This window comes from Cornus florida, unplaced genomic scaffold (assembly GCF_030987335.1).
Source record: "Cornus florida cultivar Cherokee Brave unplaced genomic scaffold, ASM3098733v1 CherokeeBrave_3.0.0_Hap2_Chr11, whole genome shotgun sequence".
Lineage (NCBI taxonomy): Eukaryota > Viridiplantae > Streptophyta > Magnoliopsida > Cornales > Cornaceae > Cornus > Cornus florida.
The window spans coordinates 95007454-95033091 of NW_026775581.1; the positions used below are offsets into that span (position 1 = coordinate 95007454).

Consider the following 25638-nt stretch of genomic DNA (forward strand, 5'->3'; position numbering starts at 1 on the left):
CACTTCCCTAGTCCTCTACCTATATTTCTTTTCTCTTAATTTCCTTACAATTATTGTTTTATGCACTCTCTAATCCCTAGTTCTAAGTGACAAACCAATCAAAACTCTATACCCCTTTCATCAAACTAAAAGTGAATTTAAAGGCCTTGGTTGCCATAAACTAGTAGTCACAATGGTTCGACTTACTCGTCTAATAGCCCTATTTTACAATGATTTGTGCTATTGCAAAGGGTTGATTATTATTGATAGTCAACAAGACCCGATCAATTTTTGGCGCCGTTGCCAGGGATTGCAAACGGTTTTGTAACTGAGGTTCAAAGATTAACTTTGGTTTGATTGTGAATATCATGTATTGTGAATATTTTCTTGTTCAGTTTTAATTATTGTGGTGTTCTAAGTTTTCTAGTGAAAATCTAAGTACCCAAGGTGTAATGACCCGGTCATTTTTCTTCCTTTTCTTTTCCTCAGATTTTAACAAATATTTTTTTTCCGTTGTCTTTTCCTTTTTGGGTTCGGTTTTTCATCACTTGATGTCGTCTCGAATGCTCTGCAATGATTTCTGAGACTCTTTTTCTTGGATTGACAACTTCCTTTAGGGATTGTGTCATTTCCATAATTTATTTTTCCGAACACTATTTACATTTTGTCTTTTTCTCGTTTATCCTTTTTCCTTGCACAACCTCACTTTTTGTGCTCGGATTTGATTCCGGTTTTACATGCATTCATGATATTTGATTTCCATGATAGTGGTACTTTTACTTTTCTAGAAAAACATGTTGATTGCTTACTTCTTTCATAAAGGGGCATTAATGCATACTTTAATGTAATTGTTCTTAACTTGTGGGGTTTTAGTGTAATTAAATAAAGTAATTATTTTTCATCTTGGGGACCATTTTGTAATTAAATTTGGAAGATATTTTCAAAAAGGACCTTTTTGAAATTTTTGAAAAGTGTGACAAGTGTCACACTCTCATTGGTCCACTTGTTGACATTTGTGTGGAAACACTTTAATGCATTGGATGATGACATTTGGAGGGTGAGGATTCACCCACTTGTTGGCCTAGGATTGGTGCACTTATTGGCTTGGATGGTTAACAAGTGTAGGTGTGGGATTAAGCCTAGGAAGGAGCCATGGATTGGTGACAAGTGTAGGTTCACAATTTAGTCTTGCAAATATCTTTGGGCCACTTTGGGATTATGGTTTTAAAGGAGGGTTTTTGTGCAATTGACCATAGATGTGTATGTTGACCATAGTGTAAGAACACATAGTGAGTGGAGGATTTCTATTTCCTCCACTCACACTTAACCACATTATTTCATTCTCTTCCTTACAAGAAAACCCTAGCCTCCATGGATGGAGCTTGAAGCCTTAGGCATTGACCTTGATCTTTGAGGCCCTTCTACTTACTTTAGACCATAAAGTTTGGAATACTTTTTGTTCCCCTCATCCTCCACTTCAAAACCCTTGAAGGATCTAGCCTAACTCCTAATTTTGCTTTGGTATCTAGAGATTCAATTCTCTAGTGAGGTATTGATCTATTATTTTAAAGTATTTTTTATGTCATTATTGAGTGTTTTACATGCATGGAAGAGAAGGACTTGTATTTTGCCCTCAAACTATTTTAACTTGAAATTAATCTTATCAAATTAAATATAGAATATGAAAATATACTCAATTAGCTTTCATTTAGTTTTGGTTTCATGTAATTTGGATTTAAAATGAATTAGTTATGAATTTTTGAAGTTGTAAGCTAGTTGTTGGAAATTTGAAGCTTTTCCTTTTCAGTCCGGAAATGAATTTTTATATGGAGCTGTGATCCTTTAATTGCCATGAAATTTTTATTGGAACTTTCTCCATGGGTTTTACACTACTCAGAATTTTTTCACAATTTTAGAGCATTTTTAAATTTTTTTTTAAATCTGAAACTATCTGCTGTCCATGTTTTTATTGCAGCTGGAAAACATATTTTTAGATGATTTATTTCACTAACCTTTTGACATTGGATCATGGCTTAAATTTTTAGTTTTACACTCTCATATGTTTAATTCCAAAATAAATTAGGTTTGCCCAATTTGGATGTCAAATGAATTTTTCATGAATTTTCAAAGTTGGAAGCTACAGGCTGAAAATGTATTTTCTGGGAAGAATTTGTTTCAAAGTTGTGGGTCAAAACTATTTCAATTGGGAAAATATTTTGTTAAACTAAATTGATATTATCAAATTACAGTGTTTAAGCTTTCATTGGGCTTTGGATTCATTCAATTTGAATTAGAATTGAATTTTTTATGAATTTTACAAGTTGAAGGTAGCAAGCTGAAAATTCTGTTTTGCGGACCGAAAATTTGGGGCGATTTCATTTCGGTAGTAATTGGGATTTTCATTCCAATTGAGGTAGGGAATGTTTTAGGATTATTTGTGTGTTATATTGTGTGTTTACCATGATTATACAACATATATGTATGCCTTGTATCAAATCTAGAAAATTAGTAATTTTTATTTCTTTGTATAAGATTTAAAATTTATGATAATGTATAACTTTGATTTGAATTGTAACATGTTAGGAAATTATGCTTAGATATGTTGGTTAACATATATTAAATTTGGATTATTTGACTAAGAATTACAACTTTTATTTAATATTTATCTTTAGTGAAAGTTTAATTCACATGGATGTATCAAGCATTAAATCAAGTTGTATGTGGTATTTAAAAAGGCCTTGACATGTTCTCTAACATTGATTAAATTGAGGGCATTTGGAATTGTTTAAAAATTTAGGGGAAATTAATTAATTAGCTTGATTAATTTTGTTTTAAGTGTTTTAATTACTTAACTTGTCATTTGATGTAATATATATGATGACCATGACATGTCTTTCAATATATATTAAATTGAGGTTATTTGGATTAACTTGGAATTTAGAGAATTTAACTATTTATGTTTAATTAAATTCTACTTTATTACTCCATGGATTTAATTGCATTTTGGAAGTTGTTTTTATATTTAAATCATGGATTTGGATTTGATGCATGTTCACTTGATTACTTTTGAGCATTGGATAACATAGTTGTTACTTTTATATTCATGAGAATATGTTTTTCCTTATTAAATATATTGTTGCTATGTGTAAGGAATTGCACACTTTGTATTTGACATCTTACATGTCATAGTAGTTGTGAATTTGAGCATGTATTGTATAAGTTTCCAAAATTTGGATTGTGCTTGGTAAATAGTTGATATCTTGTATATACATGTTGATATATATACGTTGTTGCACAATTTGTTGATTTTGGAAACTTGGGGAAGTCGTTGTTTGGCTACGGCTAGGACTTAGTTCTAGTACGGGGGATTGTCCCTCTATATAGTCTAGTGCGCACATAGGGAGGTTACCCATGGGCTAGTAACCCTAAAGTAACTATGTTGTCGGTCTGATCTGGCGTGACGTCCGAGTATCCACTTTGTTTGATTTCGTATTTCATTTCAAGTTGATAACTAGATGATATCGTAACTTGTTGTTCCTTATTTGATTTCCTATTTTGAGCTTAAGATGTAGCTTTGTGCAAGCATGCTTCATGCGTTGTATTGGAAGTTCCGTTGTTGGTTAAATTGTATCGATATCATAATTTGTATTTTGATGTTCAAATGTAGTTTAGGAATAACCTTGTAGATTCATTTTGAACAAAGATGTTAGGTGGCAAGACCCATACTTGTTGTTTTCGTATTTTAGATTTCAAGTTGAAGACTTTGAGAATCTATATCTTGTTGCCTTGTATAACATATTTCCATATTGTTTGAATTGTATGAACAATGTGATTATGATATAAATGATCTAGACGTTAGGTGGCATGAGCCCATTTAACATGTTTCACCATAAGGTGATAAAATTGTAAAATGTTAGGTCGATGCATGCTCATCTCCTACGAGTAGCTTTATGTTACTCACCCCTACGATACTGGGGCATATTTCAGGTACAGGACTCAGGATTTAAAGATTCCATTGCTCCTTGGATGGCTTACAGTTTCTAAGTTTCTATTTTATGCAAGTGTTAGCATAAGATGCCTCTTTGTAGCCCTATTTGTTTACTCTTGTATTCGTTGATTCATATATGTAAAGTGTACGTAAGTGCACTCTTTTTAATGTATTTAACATGTATGAGATGAGGCCAGAGGCCAATGACATGTATCTCATTTTCTATGCACTTTTGTTTTCAAAGTTTATTATGAAAATATTAGAAAATGTTAAGTCATTGCTTCATAACTTTCGCATCGGGTGTTGGAATTTCATATCTTTTCTGCCCGAACTCAGAATCAGACGATTCTTGAGTCTAATTTTGTTCATTTTTCGTTGTCCTTCCAATGGTGTGCACAGTGGCACCCTTTTTAGTGAGAAATGACCATTTTGCCCTTAGTTCATCTCTTTTCGAGTTAGGCATTCTTGCTTCATTTGCTTGGCTCATTTGAGTTCCGTGGCTTCATGGAGAGTCACTTTGGGGCCTTAGGGATGACGTACATCTCTTGAGGTCATTTGGCTTCTTTCGCTTCCGCATTTCGGGTCCGTTATCGGGTTAACTTCCGGTTCATCACTAACGCACCGGGTTGAGAAATCCGGGTCATTACACAAGACTTGCCGAAGGAAAATTGAAAATATCATAAGTCTAGAGGACTTCAAGGTTTTCGAAGTTCTAGTTTTAAATTGTGAATATCTCGCTTGTGTTTAATTTAGTGATATTTAACTTGTGAAGCCCTTATCGAGACTATTCTTGTTTTATTGTTTTACAAAGCATCGGTCTTTGTCGTGGCCATTTATTTTCTGTCTTGTGATAATTGAGGAGAAAGGGAACATTGTATGTGGATGTCATGGTGAAGGGGTGTTGTGCTTGTTGCGTGAATTGTGTTATTGAATTAGTCCTAGATGGAGGGTAATTATCTTCCAACTCAATTTTACACACCACATGAGTTTTGTGCATTTTACTCTAGTTATACACATCATATAAGAGATTGTCTTCCACCGGGACAATTTTCAGATTCTTATCTAGAGCAACCAATTGTGAATTTCTTTGAACCGAATAAAGATACATACTTCAATGGTTACGACTCGGGTTGGGGAGATCATCAAAACTTTTTGTGGCATGACATGGGAAATCAGCCCCACAATCTCATAGGTAACATTTTCACACCAATTTTCAACCCAATGATCATGATTTCCAGCCCTCTTCTCTTTTTCCACCGTCTCAATTGGATGAGTTTATTGCTGCCAACAAATAAATGATAGAGTCTATTAACACGCAAATGATGGATTCCAACAAGCAAATGTTGGACCACACTATTAACATGCAATCCACCACATATTCTCATTCCCAATCTAGAGTTTAGTTGGATGACCAAATAGCCCAAATTCAACAAATGGTTAATGCTTTAAATCATAAAAAGGAAGAAGAATTTCCTATTGAACTTGTGGTCAATCCAAAAGAAAAGTCTATGAATGATGAGATTACTCCTAGTAACTTTCATCATGAGAATGATCAAATGGTTACCATATGTGAAGATGAAGAAATGGTGGTTGAAGATCAAGTTGTTGCCACACATAAAAATGAAGCAATTGTGGTTCAAAATGAGGAAAATAATGATGAAGAGTTTGTCTCCCCTAATCCAAAACAGCCCCTAAAGAATGCTTTACTTGATACCCTTTAATGGAGGATCCTCTAAAAGCTTGCATGGCTCATTTCAATTGTGAGGATTTTGATGTTGACAATTCTATTTGTGAGGTAAATTCTTTACTTGATATTCCTTCCCCCATTCACTCTCTTCCTTGGGCAAGATCAAATGTATCTCTTTCTTGGGAGCTTGCATCTCCTCTCATTCCCTCACTTAAGTTATCTCAAACTGTTGAGCCCGAACCACCAGATAAATGTGAGGAGGATGTTGAAAGTGTGAAGGATATTTTTCCGAGCATTCCCGTGCTCAATATGACCCTTCACAAGTCTTTGCTTGATGTGCCCTCACTTGATCCACCTTTCCATCATCCAAAATAGCCCATAAATAATCCAAAGTTCTTCATTGAAGAAGAATAGTGGGTTAAAGTCTTTCCGTTACCTCTTTTCAACTTTTATCTTGAAGCTCTTTCTCCTCCACTTTTAAAAGAATTTTCTTATTTGGGAAAGTATAACTCTCTAGAAAGACTTGGTGTAGGGTAAACCTTGCTTGAGATTCGTCTAACTATCGACATTAAATTTAGCACTCATGGGAAGCAATTCTTTCAACTTCCAAACTTCCCTCTTCCAAGTTGCCTAAGCCATGAATTTTCCAGAAATTAGCTAAGTATAGCCAAAATATGACCTTTTCCAGAACTATCTCAAATTATGTTCCAAAAGTCACATTTGGTTTTCTTAATCATTCTAAGGTCTCGATACCATTTTTGGAATTTTTCAAGGTCGTTTCGGCAATTTTTACAAAAATCCAAAAATCACGGGAAATTCGGGCATCAAGAATAACGCTTTTGCAAATGAGCTCCAATTCTTGTTCCGAAAGTTTTGCAAGGTGTCTCGGGTCCATAGGAGCTTAAATTTCAAATTTGGGAATTTTTTGACCCCGATCCGGCCTCCGTAGGCCAAAAATCAGTTAAAGAATGCGGTCTGCCCAGAAGTATGGCGGGCGCCCGCCAAACGAGGCAGTAAGTTGCGATTTTTGCGGGGTCCCGCCGAACCTTGCAGGCCCCCACCATGTGTCTTCAGCAACGCTTGGGCCGAGCCTTAACAACGTGCGGGCGCCCGCCACACGTCGCTAACTTATTAAAAAGGCCTTAAACAAAGCCCATTTCAAATTCTAACTCTCCCTCTCTCTCAACCTGCGACCCCAAACCCCTCCTGCACCTTTCAACCTTTCATCTCCCACTTCTATCTCCTCCTCCTTCATATAATCTACCTTAGTCCATCTATCATCCTTCCATCTCCATCATCCTCATCATCCCATTGAAGCATGTGTTGAATACTTTGTGTATAGAGGTAAATGATAGTTATGAAATAAGGAAAAACTGAAATGAACATGTGGATTCAAAATGGTTGGTATAAATGCTTTAACTAGTTTATCTTCAAGTATCACTCTCTTCTATGTTTCACATTTCACATATGTATACCGGAAACTTAATTATGAGGAATGCAACCTGATTTACCTTGACCATGACTCAGTTGACTTGGATTGATAACCCTAATGAATGGATATCTTTAGCATGAAACTAATAAATAAATAAATAAAAGAAGAAGTTAAATAATGAAAATGACTAGCTTAAGTTCGTAGCCTTGCAAACACGAGTTATTAAGCCCATGGAGTGTCCTTACACTTAGCACCCTAAAGCCATCTAGTTTGGGAGTTGCTAGCCTAACACTTGCTGCATGGGTTGGTTAGAAAACTTAAGGGACTTAGGCATTGCACGGTCATTCATGAAATAAAAAAATAAATAAATATGGTTCGTTGGAGTTCGTAGCCTTGCCCACTTGAGTTATTAAGCCCTTGGAGTGTCTTTACATTTAGCACCCTAAAGTCATCCGATTTGGGAGTTGCTGGCCTAACACTTGCTACATGGGTCTGTTAGAAAGCTTAAGGGACTTCGGCATTGCACAACCATAATATGTATCATATAAAAATAAAATAAAATAAAATAAGAAAAAGAAAAAGAAATTGTATTTTGAATAAAATCATGCCTCAGAGACCTCATTTAAAAGGGAAAGTCAATGATTTGAAGACTTGTGTTTTTTAAATTGGAAAAAGAAGGTAAAAGCTGCATATTGGGAATCCAGTTCACTTTAAATGAAGCTTGAGATGATTTCTATTATAGATATGACAATTGAAGTATTTATATAGACTATGATGTTAATACATAAGAGTTAAAAGATGATTAGCCATTTTGTTCTATCAATGCTTCATATACACAAGATAGTCTTCATAATGATTCCATCTCCAATGTTCTCTATGTTCCAAGTTTGCAAATGAGCTTTGTGCATCTTCATGCACCATGTTGATATTTGTGGGTAACATTCCTGTTAAACCCTCACGAGACTTCACTCGTCCTCTAGGGATGCCTAGGGGTTTAAAAGGCTTGTTACATATGCTAAATGCAACCGTCACTCCCACGAAAAAAGAGATTTGTTGTCAATTCATTAAGTATTTTCATTCTAGTTTTGCTATAGGACTAGCAAAATGTAAGTTTGGGGGTGTGATAAGTGCCGAATATTGCATATTCAAGCGCTCTTATTTGCATTAGTTAATGTAATACCCCTAATTTTCAAAAGGATATAGTTGGAATTTTAATTTAATTTTATTTGAGTTATGTGCTTATTTGCTTAATTGGTTAAATGTGTATTTATTTAAAATAATTCTTTATTGTAATTGTTTTTTTGTTTTAAGTTAATTGTTTAATTATTTTATTAAATTGATGTTGTTGTTTACTTGAATTATATGCTTATATGGAGTGTCACAAAGTGTTTATTTGTTTTATTTAGTTAACTGATTATGTGTTTAGCTGTGTTTGCATTAAATGATTAAATTAAATGTTTTAAAACGGAGTTGGGCTTGGATATGGGATTTTATGGATACATTTATTACCCATGGATGGATATACATGTGTATATATATATGTGTCTGTGTGTGTATAGGATTTAGTTAACTATAAGAATTTATTAATAATTTCATTTATATTGTTTTAATTATTAATGATTCTAGGGTTTTATTTTTTCATGTAGTCGCCGACTTGTAATTCATTTGAGGTTTAGAATTAGGGTTTAGCTGTACATATATATTCTTGGTTATGTCTGCTAGGGTTGGAGAACCCTATTCACGTAGTGTGAGGCAGAGAGATACAGAGAAGGATTTGAGGGGAAAAACAGAGGGGAGCTTGAGAGGAGACTATAAGAACCACCAGTTAGGATTTCAGCCATAGACTGAAGGTCGTACCATGGGGGAAGGATTAGATGGCTTGTGGGATTGAAACCGTGCAGTAGGAGGTTAACTGGTAGTCAGCAGTCGTCAGAGAATTTGGAGACGACGTTAAAAGGTTTCAAATTGAAACCTAAAGGCAAGTTTCATTCTATCTCCTTCCTGTAAACTTGTGTTCTGTGCATTCTTTATAGTCTCTGGGGATTAATTCAACTTTTAAAACTGATAGTTGGATTGCATGTTATTTTTAAAACTGATCTAGATTTCATGCAAATTTTAAACTACAACACTTTTATGTAAATTGTGTACTCTTGAGTTGTGATACCTAATTAGAAGTTTTTAATTGAAATTTATGATGGATACTGTGTTGTATACATGTTGGGAATGTGTTGGGATTTAGTTCAAACACTTAAGAACCCTAGCAATGGAAGACAGAAGGTTTGGAACACGCCGGAGAAGGAAAAATGGAGGCTGGGAGAGTGGAGGCGGCTCCACCCTTCAACGGAGGTGGCTCCATTTAAGTGGAGGCGGCTCCACATAAAGTAAAGGCCGCACCAAGGGGGTGGAGCCGGCTCCAAGGGGGGTGGAGCCGGCTCTAAAGGGGATGGAGCCGGCTCTACCTTTTGTAAATGCCCAGTAAGTGGTTTTAGTGGTTTTTCGAACTGCAGAGGCTAAAATGCAATACAAAAGTTTAATTGGGGGTTTTAAAATAATATATGTAACATATTTAAAGACCCAGGAATATTGGTTTATGATCTGGAAAGGGGTATCATGAATTTTTAAAGCAAACTATGCATGTTATCAAGTAAGAATGAAGACTTAGTTTCTAGTTTGTTGAGCAAACTAAATGGACTGGTAAGAGAGTTATGTTTTAGATTTTATATAAATGTTATTTATATATAATTTAATGAAGGCCAGAAATGTTGGTTTATACTGTGTTAATGGACTCCAAGAAAGTTAAATAATAACTTAATTATTGTCACGGAATAGGGAAGCTTTATCGCTAGTGGTTGGACTAGCAAAGTAAACGGACTAATATGAATGAAATTGTAGGATTTAAGTATGATTGTATTATGCCTTCGATTCATAATGAAGGATTAAATGAATATCATGAAATTTATATAATAATTCGCATGCTGTTAAGGACTGTGGAAGGTTTAAATTGCTAGTCTTGTTTAGTAAATTTAATGGACTAGTATGAAAGGATTTATGGGATTTTTGTATAATGTGCTCAGTTATTACCTCTGATTATCATCATAACATGCTATGGATTTTAAATTGATGAACGATTATAATATCTGTTTTGTCAATTAGATGGATATGGATAGTTTAAATTGTGTATCTTTACTCTAGCAATTTAAACGGAGGTTCTATGATTATAATCATATACCGGATGCATGATAGGATCTTATCTATATCTGATTTCTATTATGTTGGTTTTTGGATGTACTTAATGTTCATTTGAGTGTGCATTATTTATGGATCACATGCATTATATGCACCGGTATGGGACGGTGGCATATCAGGGATGGATTAGATCAAAACGCTAAGTCCTATCTGTTTATACATACGGAATGGATTAACTAAAATAGTTAAATCCTACATGGATGCATGTCCTATCAACTAAAATAGTTGAACGACATAACGAATGTTTGTTTTATTTTCCTATATTAGGAATGATTTATATATATACTTATGGTACTGTGATATGAGCTTGAGTCTCAGGATCATGGTTAGGGTACGTATATCGCAAAGGATGGGTAACTGGATATTGCTGATGTTCCCTAACAGGAGATGTATATGGCCACTGGAAAGTGTGATTTACATGTTTCCTTCCATGCAAGCTGAACTACACTATAGGCTAGTGACCATCCTATAGTGGGTATCTATATCTATATGGACTATTTTAGTTATTGCCGAGCTGTCTAGGATGTATCTGCGTATCGGGTTTATGTATGGATTGTAGTAGAGTAGAACTTGCATGTGGGCCTGACCCACTCTTATTTTTCAGGTATCCGTCAGTACCAGGCTTAGAGCTTGATCGTGATAATGCAAATACAGTCACTCACTCTTCCGACTATGTAGGACTTCCTTTCGTATTTAGTTTTGAATTTTGGTTATGTAATTTATTTTCATTTGGAATTATTAGGGGTCCACTAGATGGATTCCCGAGTTGTACGGATTGGGAAGATTAAATAATATTAATTTATTATTTTGGAGGATTTTTATATTTAGAATTTTTTTCAGCGTATTATTTTATTTTTAAATTATTTTGTACTCTTACTTGTTTACATATTAATTGTCTGATATCCCTCGGATCTATGCTTGGACTTGATCACCTATGGCTCTAGAATCGAGGGGTATCACAGTTGGTATCAGAGCACTCCAGGTTCTAGTGTCCTTAAGAGTGTCTTTCGTTATGTGACTTCCGTGTTGCGTCTCTTAAAACTTAGAGCCATATTAAGATTCGTTGTACTCTATTTACAGTTCATTAGGAGGAGCAGATGTCAATTATATTTCATAGTTATGGAATGGTTGACACTAGGAGGAGGATAGGGTCCAAGGCGAAAGCGATACAAACCCAAAGAAGTAAATGAGTACGTTATCGAGTTCTTTGTCAGAAGTAGAACTTGGGATCGAAGGTTTAGTTCCGGTTGACACTACTTTTAAAAGTATAAGCCAAGGAAGGATTTAGGAGTGTGTTGTGGGTCACCGCATAATGGGACTAACACGACTTCAGTTGTTCTCATAAATGAGACAAGCGAGGAGTAGGAGTCCGAAGAGGATCCTAATGGAGGGGTTATAGTGTACCCAGGGAAGAGGGTACTAAATCTTGAGGATGAAGGATCGCACGAGTGGAATCTCATTCGCTAGTAATATGGTGAATGATACTAGTAGAGTTGGTGTGGATTAACCTAGATATTGTTAAATTTTCATGTTTCCTTTAAAAGAGGTAGGTAAAAGTGCTCTTCGGGAGTTTAGGATTGGATGGAGTTCTTATCGGAATGAAGCAATGATTTTATATCACGTTCCGGAGAGTATGGGGATTTGGTTGTGACGTTCTAAGTTACTTATTAAAGCTAAGTTAGACGGTTTGCATTCCACGTATAAAGAAGAGGAGGATTGAGCTTTTGGTATTTGCTTAGCCCAATGGATTTTGTTTATAAGCTATATTTAAAGGATATGTTTCGAGGTTAGATGATGACCTACGAAACTATAAAAGGAAATTGTGAACCAATCTAGTAAGGTTGATCCCAAAAGAGACTTTCTTTTCTAGAAAGAACGATGTTTTAAGTAAGTTATATGTTGTTTTATTGTATGTATCTTATATGTTTTAATTTTCGTCAATTATTCAGGATTGGAAATGTGGTTTAGTTGGGGACACAAGTGTATGATCAGCCAACTACGGTTTTGGAGGAATAGCGTTATTTACGCTAGGATTGTGAGCATGTTGTCATATGAGTTCTAGCCAATCTATTGGACTTAGACATGCGTAATTATGGTATGTTTTCAGGATGGGATAATTAGAACTAGCAGTACGAGTCAAATAATCTAGTACGATTGGTTAGATATACCATAACGCCACGATGATCTATCAGAGGTACTGACTTTGTTGAACATCTTTTTGAAAATTTCAAAAATTGTTCCCAAGTTAGCAGGAGGATTTTGTACTAGGTTAAGTACTTATTGGAATGACACCGACTGAGGATCGTAGATGGATTAACTATTCATCAGTCTATTCTTAATTAAGAATTTTTATTCATACGGTCATTAGGAAGAGTTGCCGGAGTTGCATATCGAGGAGGAAGCAAAGTCTCTTCATTTGCACAAATAATATGGAATTTTTTTTTTTAGGTCACAGTTCGCAACAAATAGTTGTTGCTAAGAAATTGCTAACTTTTTGGAGGATGGAAAAATTCCATATTCTTTTGAAGTTAGACAAGAAGTCTAATAGACACTTACTTGTGTTAGAGAAGTAGGATGTCAAAGACATAGAGGTGAGACCGAACACCTAAATAAAGAAGAGGTGCACGGTGTATGTGGAAAAGTTGTAGCTAGTTAATTTTTGATAAATAGAATTATCGATTGACTTTTTATAATCAGTAAGTTTGACAAATTGGAAGGAAGGTATAAGGACTGAGGTTCATAATTCGTAGTTCTTTATTTATCTTGGAGGTAATGTGATGCTTCACAGAATGAAGTAGATGTTTTGAAGACAGATAGGAGGAAGGACACAGTGATGTTGTCTCAAAGTCTAATATCTATTCGATAATCCAGATGGACTATCAGAGATTGTTATATCCTTGTAGCCATTTCTCATACTAAAGTGGAAATGACAGAGTAGTTTCCACGGATTTAGTTGAGAGATTTCTGATTCTACACAAGGGTCAGGATTCCGATTGGGATATTGCCTGCCTGATAAAATTAAATCAGCTTCGTTTTGTCTATTTTGGATCTGATAAGATATCAGTGCATACGAATAGCACGGATCACTAGACGGCTTAAATGGATAAATGTGATGATTCACACTTTGCATTAAGTTTCGTCTGGTGGAAGTAATAGGGAGGAGGATGATTTTATCAACCGATATGGTAATTGAACCTTCAGTGGTTAGTGCGCAATCAGTTGTGTTTTAGCATGTGTAGAATAACACTTGTTGTACCAAGGAAATTGAGGAGGTCAACTTAGAATATAGGAGCTGACCCTAGAGGAGGTAGTATCCTACTCAGATGAGCTTAGGGTACTGAAGGAGGATTTGTAGTTTGTCTCAATAATGCTAGGAAGGTCGGAGTGACTGAGATTTAAAATTTATAAATTTTACGGTACAATCAAATGGTTATGGTTTGCATCACATCATACAATGTTAGTTTTGGTGAGCCTATACAGATAAAGATAGGTACATAACTATCTCCAGAGTATCACTTGTTAGCAAAGTGGAAAATTGATATTTGGATATTGTTGGAGGTTTTAGCCACTTCCTATATCAAAATGGGAGTAGGACTAATCAGGAGTGGATGGTGGGTAGAAGTTACCACCATTGGTTGGAAATTTTAATTCCATATGGATTAAGTGTGGTGGATAGGGCAAGTTCACTTGTGGACATTATTTCTAGTAGTTTTTACTTGGGAATTTCTTATCAGTTCTACATTGCACTGATAAAGGAATTATAACATGTGGTTATTCAGTATAGTAGATAAAAGGGTGTTATATCACAGGAATTTTCTAAAGATGTTGGAGCAACAGCTTTGCTTCGGATCTCTAGACGGGAGATTGAATCGAGACATTATATTTGATCATGGAGGATATGCTTAGGACATATATCTTAGGTTTGCATGGGTAATTGAAAGTATTATTTCATTTTTTTTTTTTTAGTAATTATCTGTGCTGTTGCTGGTACAAGGAGGTTAGTGTGCCAACGTTTGAGGTTTTGGATATTATGTAGTGCAGATCTCTAACTTATTGGTCTGTCATGGAAGCTAGGTTGTAATAAGACCTTGACTTTATTTGAGAGAAATACTCTCTTTTATAGAGGATTGCGCATAGTTGAAGGCGACAGTCGGATTTTGTAGATGGTTGAACTCGTGTATTGGAGTTTCTATCAGGAAATGGTTGGTTGGTATGTCTTTTGTGTGGGAAGCAATGTGATTTTTGGAGGACGGTCAGTTTTACGTATTAAATTGCCTTATCATGAATTTTGTTTTACGTAGTAGCCTATCGTTTAGCATTACCAACTTGTTAAGCGTTGCATGCATAGACATTTTGTGCCTATATTCTAGGGCACTTAGAGGATTATGGATTGGTACCTTGGTGTAGATATTGGGTACGGATGAATTATTGTGCAATACAACCTATGTGTAATTTTGGTGGTTATTAAATAATGGAACCATAAATTTTCAAGGATTTGGAATTTGGTGGAGCCCATACAAAGAAGCAGAGTCCACAATGGAACGGAAATGAATTTACAAATAAAAGAATTCACAGATTCATGAATTCTGAGGACGGAATTCCTTTTGTTAGGGGAGAAGAATGTAATACCCCTAATTTTCAAAAGAATATAGTTGGAATTTGAATTTAATTTTCTTTGAGTTATGTGCTTATTTGCTTAATTGGTTAAATGTGTATTTATTTAAATTAATTCTTTATTGTAATTGTTTATTTATTTTAAGTTAATTGTTTTATTATTTTATTTAACTGATATTGTTGTTTACTTGAATTATATGCTTATGTGGAGTGTCACAAATTGTTTATTTGTTTTATTTAGTTAACTAATTGTGTGCTTAGCTGCATTTGCATTAAATGGTTAAATTAAATGTTTCAAAATGGAGTTGGGCTTGGATATGGGATTTTATGGGTACAGTTATTACCCATAGATGGATATACACGTATATATATATGTGTGTGTGTGTGTGTATAGAATTAAGTTAACTATTAAGATTTATTAATAATTTCATTTATACTATTTTAATTATTAATGATTCTTGGGTTTTATTTTTTCATATAGTCGCCGACTTGTAATTCATTTGGGGTTTAGAATTAGGGTTTAGTGAAATCCTATATATATACTGTATAATCTGACTTAGGGTTTAGCTGTATATATATATTCTTGGTTATGTCTGCAAGGGTTAGAGAACCCTATTCACGTAGTGTGAGGCAGAGAGATACATAGAAGGATTTGAGGGGAAAAACAGAGGGGGGCTTGAGAGGAAACTGTGAGAACCACCCGCTAGGATTTCAGCCATGGACTAAAGGTCGTACCATGGGGGAAGGATTGGATGGCTTGTGGGATTGAAACCGTGCAATAGGAGGTTTACCGGTAGTCGGCAATCGTCGAAGAATTTGAAGACATCGTTGAAAGGTTTCAAATCGAAACCTAAAGGCAAGTTTCATTCTATCTCCTTCCTGTAAACTTGTGTTCTGTGCATTCTTTATAATCTCCAAGGATTAATTCAACTTTTAAAACTGATAGTTGGATTGCATGCTATTTTTAAAACTGATCCAGATTTCATGTCAATTTTAAACTACAATAGTTTTATGTAAATTGTGTAATCTTGAATTGTGATACCTAATTAGATGTTTTCAATTGAAATTTGTGATGCATATTGTGTTGTATACATGTTCGGAATGTGTTGGGATTTAGTTCAGACACTTAAAAACCCTAGCAATGGAAGACAGAGGGTCTGGAACACACCAGAAAAGGAAAAATGGAGGCTGGGAGAGTGGAGGCGGCTCTAACCTTCAACGGAGGCGGCTCCATTGAAGTGGAGCCAGCTCCACATGGAGTAGAGGCGGCTCTAAGGGGGGTAAAGTAGGCTCTACCTTAAATTGGAGCTGGTTCTACCTTTTGTAAATGCCCAGTAAGTGGTTTTAGTGGTTTTTCGGACTACAGAGGCTAAAATGCAATACAGAAGTTTAATTAGGGGTTTTAAAATAATATATGTAACATATTTAAAGACCCAGGAATATTAATTTATGATCTGGAAAGGGGTATGATGAATTTTTAAAGAAAACTATGCATGCTATCAAGCAAGGAGGAAAACTTAGTTTCTAGTTTGTTGAGCAAACTAAATGGACTGGTATGAGAGTTATGTTTTAGAATTTATATAAATGTTATTTATATATAATTTAATGAAGGCCAGGAATGTTGGTTTATACTGTATTAATGGACTGTTAAATAATAACTTACTTGTTGTCACGGAATAGGGAAGCTTTATCGCTAGTGGTTAGACTAGCAAAATAAACGGACTAATATGAATGAAATTGTAGGATTTAAGTATGATTGTATCATGCCTTGGATTCATAATGAAGGATTAAATGAACATCATGAAATTTATATAATAATTCACATGCTGTTAAGGATTGTGGAAGGTTTAAATTGCTAGTCTTGTTTAGTAAATTTAATGGACTAGTATGAAAGGATTTATGGGATTTTTGTATAATGTGCTTAGTTATTACCTCTGATTATCATTATAACATGCTATGGATTTTAAATTGATAAACGATTATAATATCTATTTTGTCAATTGGATGAATATGGATAGTTAAAATTGTGTATCTTTACTCTAGCAATTTAAACGGAGGTTCTATGATTACAATCATATACTAGATGCATGATAGGATCTTATCTATATCTGATTTCTAATATATTGGTTTTTGGATATACTTAATGTTCATTTGAGTGTGCATCATTTATGGACCATATGCATTATATGCACCAGTATAGGACGGTGGAATATCAGGAATGGATTAAATCAAAACACTAAGTCCTACCTGTTCATATATACGGAATGGATTAACTAAAATAGTTAAATCCTACATGGATGCATGTCCTGTCAACTAAAACAGTTAAACGACATAACGAATGTTTGTTTTATTTTTCTGTATTAGGAAGGATTTATATATATACTTATGGTACTGTGATATGAGCTTGAGTCTTAGGATCATGGTTAGGGTGCATATATCACAAAGGATGGGTAACTGGATATTGTTGATGTTCCCTGATAGAAGATGTACATGGCCACTAGAAAGTGTGATTTACATGTTTCCTTCCATGCAGGCTGAACTACACTATAGGCTAGTGAGCATCCTATAGTGTGTATCTATATCTATATGGACTATTTTAGTTATTACCAAGCTATTTAGGATGTATCTGCGTATCGGGTTTATGTATGGATTGTAGTAGGATGGAACTTGCATGTGGGCCTGACCCACTCTTGTTTTTCAGGTATCCGTCAGTACCAGGCTTAGAGCTTGATCGTGATGAAGCAGATACAGTCACTCACTCTTCCAACTATGTAAGACTTCCTTTCGTATTTAGTTTTAAATTTTGGTTATGTAATTTATTTTCATTTGGAATTATTAGGGGTCCACTGGATGGATTCCCGAGTTGTACGGATTATGAAGATTAAATAATATTAATTTATTAATTTGGTGGATTTTTATATTTAGAATTCTTTTCAGCGTATTATTTTATTTTTAAATTCTTTTACACTCTTGTTTGTTTACATATTAATTATCTGATATCCCTCAAATATGTGCTCGGACTTGATCACCCGTGGCTCTAGATTCGAGGAGTATCACAGTTAAGTCCATTAGTTGATCATATTGTACATATTTGCTTCATTTGCGTGTTTTTGTTTACTTTCAGGTTGGTTCCCCAAAGATAGTTAAAAGTGCTGCTTTGTTAAGTTGTTGAAGAATCAGAGCATACAGATGCCGGGGACCTTTATTTTGTCTAAGATCAGTTCATCGGCTTTCCATAAACATAAAGTTTGCCTCAATTAGATTTGTATCTAAAGAGTTATGTCATTTTTACCCCAAGTGTGCAATGCTGAAATTTACAGCCTGGCAGCAGTGAAGTTTGACTTTGTTTTTCATTTTTATCCTACCAAAATTGAGAATTGGACTTCTATTAAAACATGACATATTTAGATCTTTGAGTTAGCTTTCGAAATCATCAAACGGTTCATCATTTGGAGTTCGAAGCAGAGAATTATATCCTTTTTCCAAAAAGCAGCCTCGCAGCAGTAAAGTTTGACTTTGTTATTCATTTTTGACCTACAACACTTGAGAATTGGACTCTTATTAAAACAAGACATACTTAGAAATTTGAGTTAGCTTTCCAAATCATTAAACGGTTCATCATTTAGAGTTTGGAATAGAGAGTTATGGCCATTTTACCAAAGGTGCACAGAGCTAAGGACAATCTGCAGGCGCCCGCCAAAATGGGCAGCGGGCTCGTGCATCCGCGGGCACCCGCCAATCTGCAGAGAACTGCTCACCCATTCCATGATTTAGCTCATCTTGTCCCCTTTGACCCAATGGGTGGTTCTGCAATTGTCTAAAGATGAGAGGCCACGAAATTAAGGGTAGTTAGGAGGCTATCTTGATGGATATAAGGCATGTATGGTTGTAAAAATAAGTCTATCTCACAATTGGTAAGGTTTTAGAGAGAAAAACAGGTGTTCTTGAGTGTGTGGGTTGTTCTTGACCCTTAAGGTGCGAAAATGGAAGGCCTCATCCTCTCTTCTCCTTCCTCCATTACTCCTATGGGTAACTAACTCCCTTTCTAGAGAGGTGGTGAAGCCCTACTTTGTAAACATGCCTTAGTTTTGGTTTAATTTTGGGGTAATGATGTATATATGTGGTTTTTTCATGATCTAGAGCACTTTACAAGTTGTAATGAACTTCAATGTCTATAAATGATCATTTTGAGTTAATTATCTTGTCTTAGATTGTTTCCTCTTATGATTATATTGCTTTCATTTTCATAGTGACAATGGAAATGAGATTGTGGAAGTGTTTTTATTGGCATGTTTTATAAGAACTTATTAGTCCATAGCTTAGGGCCTCCCTTTGATGGATTGAACTTGAATCTTGATTTCATGTGTTTTTATCATTTAATTGAGAGCTTGATAATCTCTAGCTTAGTGAGCATGTCTAAGGCTACACCCTAGTTTAGGTAGTTCAAGCATGTAAAACTTTGATAGGTTATTCTTGCCTTTTGATTTCATGAATCTCTTGAAAGTAATGTAGCAATTTTGTGTTGTTACATTCCATGGTCATATGTATATGTTGTTTCCCCAAGTAAATCAAGTTCTAGCATGTTTATAGGTAGGTAGTGGATTCACTTCCCTAGTCCTCCCTACCTATATTTATTTCCTCTTAATTTCTTTGCAATTATTGTTTTATGCACTCTCTAATCCCTAGTTCTATGTGACAAACCAATCAAAACTCTATACCCCTTTTATCAAACTAAAAGTGAATTTAAAAGCCTTGGTTGCCATAAACTAAGAGTCCCATTGGTTCGACTTACCCTTCCAATAGCCCTATTTTACAATGATTTGTGCTATTGCAAATGGTTGATTATTATTGATAGTCGACGAGACCCGATCAATTTCGGTCTATCGAAACAACCTCCCCTCAAAAACATGTTTTTAAGAAAATTATATCCAGTTCGGTCGTCCGAAACTCCATTTTGGTCGACCGAAATAGCCTTCACTCACTAGCCTTCCAGATTTTGTTTCAGCTTTGATGTTCCAACTCCAAAGGGTCATAAATCCTTCATTTCTAATCCAAATGAGGTGATTCTCGAACCTAAACTCAAGGATTTTAAGTCAGCTTTCCAATGGTACCAATTCCATTCTTAGATTCAAATCTTAGTGGGAGTTATTCATATTTTAGTGAGGTAGTGTCAGTTTTCGCTTAAACCGGGAAAGGACACTTTGTGGGATTCTTGGCCAAAGTTCTTAGAACCTCTTGGAATGTTGTGAAATAATTAGATTAGGTTTTATTCACCTTGTTTAACTTGTTTAGAGTCAATTTTTTCTTTTTATTTGTGAATTGACCACTTTGCCCTTGATTGACGGATTTAGCCCGTTTTAACTCTAGTTTCCTCTTTCGCTCTCCTTAAGTTCTGTGACATCATGGAATGTCACATTGGTGCCTTAGAGATGATTTATAGCTCAAATGACTATGGTTTTATTTTTTGCTTCCGCATTCTGGACCAGTTACCTGGTCAACTTTCGAGTCATCACTAACGCACAGGGTTGAAAAACTTGGGTCGTCACAATGCCATTGGTTTTCCTTTTTTATTTTTTTTTAACTTTTTTTTTTAATCTAATTCAATTATTATTATTTTATTTTGGAAAGGCTAATTCAATTAATTGTTTCTTTGGTTGTTAGTTTAATTATTATTTATTTATTTAATTTAATAACAAAGTAATATATGTTAAATTTATATAATCTGATAACTGTATTTGTTTTGATTAATATGTATTAGATTCCGTATTAGTAATTAGTGTCACATGTGACCAAAAAAAATTTAGTGTCACACTTTCGCATTAACTTTTAGTGTTACACTATCGTATTAACTTTACATACCATCTTTTGCATACCATCCTGTTTTTTTTTCCTATTGTTATTGTTCAATTATTACTGCTTGCTATATAAGTTTGCTGGGCTAAAGTGTGGCTTTTCAAGTTTTGGGCCTTAGTAATTTTATTTTTCATGAGGCCCTTCAAAATTGGGCCAAATCAGATGTCCTAGGCGATCGCCTTGGTCGCCTGCCCCCAGGGCCGGCCCTGTGTGATATATATATTGTTTGGATAGTAAATAAGATTAATGTAAATAAATATAACAACTTGATAATATCAATTTTGGGTTTATAAAATATTATCGCAGATATCAATTCAGAAGCTCATACAATTTCAAATACAAAAAATGATAATGAGGAAATTATTTATTAATCATTATATATATATATATTGTAATCGTACCTTGAAAATCTGGGAACATTCCTCTAAGTGGGAAGAGACACAGTGAACAATGAAAAAGATCAATGCCACGATTCTACTGCTGCCGACGACGTCCGTGGTGGTTCGGCGATGGGTTCGTGGTGGCCGTCAATGAAATACAGTGAGTCGCGGTACTCAGGCCAAAGGGCCATCGGAGATTGGTGAGGTGGGATTTGGGTGAGGGATGAGCGGGATTGATGAGTGGAGTTAAGGAAGAAAAGGGGAGGAGAGAGAAAGCCATGCCATGTGGAAAAACAGAGGCAGGGGCGGTGGTGATTGTGTTTGAGATAGTTTGGTAAAAAAAATAGTCAATAAGGAGGTCAAAGGGAAACATAGTCATTTTATACCTAAAAGTTCTCTGACATCACTACAAATTGATATTTGGGATGTAAGTGAAATACAAAATCACTCTTTCAAATATAAGTAAAAAATTAAAACTAAAATCTTCATCTAGGTGAGAAATGACCTAGCATCAGGTAGTCTGAGTGTAATTTACCCTAAATTAAAATAGTATTAATGTTTCAATAGATTTACAATATCTACTTTAATTTGCAGGAGCTCATTGGTTAGACTTACCGGAATCGGATCGAAGCACTGATCTATATTGGTTGGTCGAACAACGAAAAAGAAAGATGGAGATTATTAAACGATGGATCATAAAGCACTATGTTGATCTTTCATCCATAAAGAAAAAATAAATATTGTTGAGTATCTTAGTATTAATATACAAGGATGCATGTACTCAAAGTCACTATTGGAAATTAAATAATGTTTGGTAAAACAAAGTGGACAGCAAAACTATTAACTGTATTTATGTAACTAATTTTCATCCCAAAATCGTTACATGGTTTAAATATGCAATTTATTATACTTTTGTGGAGCATTTTAGTTAGTAGTTCTTTTTCAAAAGTCAAAAAATGCATATTTACAAACATACCCCTAACATTATCCTCAATCTCTACAAGGAGAACATAGATTGTACCAAGCATTGATCTTGGGGTAAATTGTCTCAAATTGGCCAAAAAGACTTTTTGTTTTTAATTAAGGGACTTAATCCTTTGGAACCATAGTTTCCTCACATGGCTCACCAAAAGGATTTTCCATTATTTATTTATGTTTTTTTTCAACTAATACAACTACCATTGTCTTGATCAAAAATATCTTAATTACCAAATTTGAGAAGGAAATTAAATATTCAAATAATGGACCAATAGTTGGATACCTTCTTGAAAATGATAAAAGTTGGACTTTATTTTCTTTAATATAGAACTGAGTAGTGAAAATTAATTAGTAATGCTGAGATCCTACCATTTTGTTTATTGGTGATAGTGGTATGTATATTCATAATTGTCTTTTCTTATACTACTTATGGATAAACATACATTAATACATACGTATACTGGAATAATGTGATTCACTATTAGGAGTGGCAATTCATGTTCATAGATCGTGTTCATGTCATATCGATGTAAGGATATTATATTAAATAGGTAAACTCAAACCAAACCCATTTAATAATCATGTCAAAAATTCTCAACACTAACCCAACCCGTTTATTATACATGTAAATGTGTTAACCCATTTAATGACCTGTTTATCAAAACGAGACATTTAATATTTAATCAAATATTAAATAATAGAAAAAAAATTGTCATAATTAATCCAAATATTCAAAATAAAAAGAAAAATTATAAGGTATAGACAAGGTTTATGTTGAAATAACTTCACTATTCATAATAATTGGATTTAAATAGGTAACATATTACATAGGTCATATTCATGATTATAACATGCTGAGTTAAATGGGTCATAAACGGGTTACACGGGTTGAACCCCTCAACCCTAACCCGACACAGTTAAGTAAACGGGTTAATCGTGTCGACCCTTTTATGACTCAAATCCATTTATGCCAAATCCAAACCCTTTTAACTCGTGCCGTACTCAGTTATTAGTAGGATATGTCTCAAATTATGTCCAAGGATGTTGTTCTAGAAGAGTCTAATCTGTCCAATTAAGATTGACTGGTTGCACTTGTCAAAGCAATGAAGACTAAGGTTCTGGAAAAGACCAGTCATTTTTTTACGAACCGGTTGCACTTGCCTAATATGTGTGGGACTTATTTTCTTATTTAAAAAATTGATTTTCTAAAGACTACAGACTTATAAAACAAGTTATTGCTTTGTAATTAAAGAAGTTTTCTTATATTAAGCTGCTACTTTAGAGTTGTGTGGTTGATATGATAACTTCTTTTTGAATAAGGTGTGGGAATCATTATTCAATAAGCAATGTACTAATAACTCTATAAATAGAGGTTAAGTTGTGCAGATCGACAAGGTAAAGAAAAGATGCATGAGTTGAATGCGTAAGCAGAGAAGAGAGAGAGTAACTATAGAAGATGTAGCCTCATAAAAAATTGTGATACCCCTCGATTCTAAAGCCACGGGTGATCAAGTCCGAGCACAAATCCGAAGGATACCAAACAATTAAGTATATAAACAAGCATAGAATACAAGAAAAATTTAAAGAATAAATAAGTTGAAAGAAATCTAAATAATAATCCTTAAAATACTAATTAAATAATCCTCCAATAAAATCTCCAAATCCTCCAGTAATATTACAACTCGAGAATCCATCTAGTGGGCCCCTAATAATATTCAGACTGAAATAAAGAACTGAACTAAAAAGGAAATCCAAAACTAAAACATAAATAATAGTCCTACGTAGTCGGAAGAATGAGTGATTGTCTCTGCTTAACACGAACAAGCTCTAAGATTGGAACCGTCCGATACCTAAAAATAATAGTGAGTCAGGCCTACGAATAAGTTCTACTCTACTACAATCCAAACATAGACTCGATACGCAGATACATTTTAGACAACTTAACAATAGCTAAATAGTCCATATATGTATAAATACACACTATAGGACGCTAACTAGTCCATAGGTCTGTCTCAACCTGAATAGAAGGTAACATGCAAATCATACATAAAGTGGGTATGTCCAGTTATCCATCCTAGGCGATATGCACACCATAACCATGATCCTAAGACTCAAGCTCATATCATGACTCATAACTATATATATATATATATATATATATATATATATATATATTCCACCCTAATCCAGAACATAAAGTAAACATCCAACATGTCATCCAACTGTTCCGTTGATCTGACATGAATATAAGTAAGATTTAACATTTTAGTTAATCTATTCCCTTATTCCAGAATAGGTAGGATTTAGTGTTTTAAACTAATCCATCCCTAATATGCCACCGTCCCATACCGGTGCATATAATCCACAAAATAATCAAATAATTGATAAAACAGAAATAAGTAATTCATCAATTAAAATCCAGAGAATGATATAATGAAATTCAGATAACTAACTGAGCACATTATATTGAATCATCCAAGAGTATAATCATATTAATCCATTTAACTTGTTAAAACAGCAACCAACAATTAAATCTTCCATATCCATTGACAGCATGCAAATAAGTATTTAAATTCCATGATGTATAATATTTTAGCACATTGGCATATACTAACAATCCTAGGATTTTAACATGTTTATCTAAATCATTTAAAAACCCCTATTAAAGTCCAGAACCACGTTTCAGCCCCTAAAGTTTTAAAAATATCAAATATACACCCGTAGGTGCACTGCCAACAAGAGAGCCGCCTCTCCCAAAGAGGGAGCCAGCTCGTCCCTTTGTGGAGCCGGCTCTCCCCCATGGGGAGCCAGTTCTACTCCTTATGGAATGGCTATCCCTCATGGAGAGTCGACTCTCTCTCTCCTTGGAGAACCGGCTCTCTCTCTCTCCCAAAGAGCTGTCACCGAAGCCTTTCATCTTCTTCACCTTCGGCGATATTGCAGAACCCTCTGTAATGTTTTATTAAGGTTCTTAGGCTTCAATCTATGTCCCAAATTATCCCAGAAATTTATAAAACACAGTATGCATCATTAACAACAATTTAATATACCTAATATGAAACAATTGATACGATACATCAATTTTCAATTAACAACACATAATCCAGTTAAAATTCTAAATTAATATGCATACAAGATTAGTTTTAAAATTTGATTAAATCCTGGAGATTATCTAGGCATGCACAGAACACAAGTTTATGGGAAGGAGTAAGATATAGAACTAGCCTTTGAGATTTTGGATTAAAATCTCAACGTCGTCTTCCTAAATTTTTCGGTGACTTCTGATTACCGTCAAGCCTCCTACTACTCTGGTTCTAACCCACAAGCAGACCCCGTTCTTTTTTCCCTTGGTTCTCCCTTCTCCCCTCACAGTTCTCTCTCTCAATTCTCTGCTACCACTCTCTTCTATAAAATGGCGTGAATAAGGTTTTATGAACCCTAAGGCAGACAACACTATGTATATATATATGTTTATAAAAAC

General features: G+C 34.6%; 1 pseudogene; it reads left to right on the plus strand.

Annotated features, from left to right (window-relative positions):
• The window catches only part of LOC132281576 (uncharacterized), a 38401-nt pseudogene extending 16485 nt beyond the window's left edge, over nucleotides 1-21916 (plus strand).
• The last annotated feature ends 3722 nt before the right edge of the window (nucleotides 21917-25638 follow it).